The sequence below is a fragment of the Alosa alosa genome, chromosome 9, assembly GCF_017589495.1.
Source record: "Alosa alosa isolate M-15738 ecotype Scorff River chromosome 9, AALO_Geno_1.1, whole genome shotgun sequence".
Classification (NCBI taxonomy): Eukaryota; Metazoa; Chordata; class Actinopteri; order Clupeiformes; family Clupeidae; genus Alosa; species Alosa alosa.
In genome coordinates, this window is record NC_063197.1 from 30946910 (window position 1) to 30947814 (window position 905).

The following is a 905-nucleotide window of genomic DNA, read 5'->3' on the forward strand; positions in this document are numbered from 1 at the left end:
ACACACATACACACACACACACGCATACACACATACACACACACACACATACACACATCATTAAGCACATCCAGTGGAGTTAGTAGCAGTACAAACAAAGGCACACACACACAGCTTTACACAATAGTGTGTTCAGAGAGAGCATGTTTCACAGGCAAGGAGAGAGAGAGAGAGAGAGAGAGAGAGAGAGAGGGAGAGGCAGAGACATGACTCTTTCCAGTGTTAACTCTTCCTTAAAGTAAGTGCCTCTTCCTAACGTTCTACTCCCCAACAGTCACTTACTATTCCCAACATAAGCATCGCCTCATATTGCATAACTTTTTTCCATTATAACTTGTTCCTGTTATTAACTCCTAATTGTCTTTTCCTCCTAATACCCAGGCACAAATACACACACACACACACACACTCAGAAAAGAGAACTGTGTATAGAGGGGAGTGTTCAACTGTGTTCTCTTTACTGCATGTTTTCTCCAAACTCACACAGGTATGAGGAACATTCCATCCTGTACCTGCTAATTGCTCATAGGAAGTCTTGTGTACACTCTCTCACACACACACACACACACACACACATCCACACACGGCAGTGCCCTCATAAAACTCCCGCAGGTCCTGGAAGAGGGGAAGTCCAGCAGCGAAACAGGAAGTGAAAGTGAAAGACAGCTACTGAAGTCGTAACTGGAGCTCCCCTAATCACATGCGTGCACACATAAACACACCCACACACACAGCTACTGAGGTCATTACTACAGCTCTGCTGATCCTAAATCAGCTGATTTACTCATGGAGCTTGGAGGACTGGGGAAAAACTATGAGCTATATCACACACACACAGACACACACACACACACACACACACACACACAGCCCCCCCCCACCTCCACCCTCTCCTCCTTATGTAA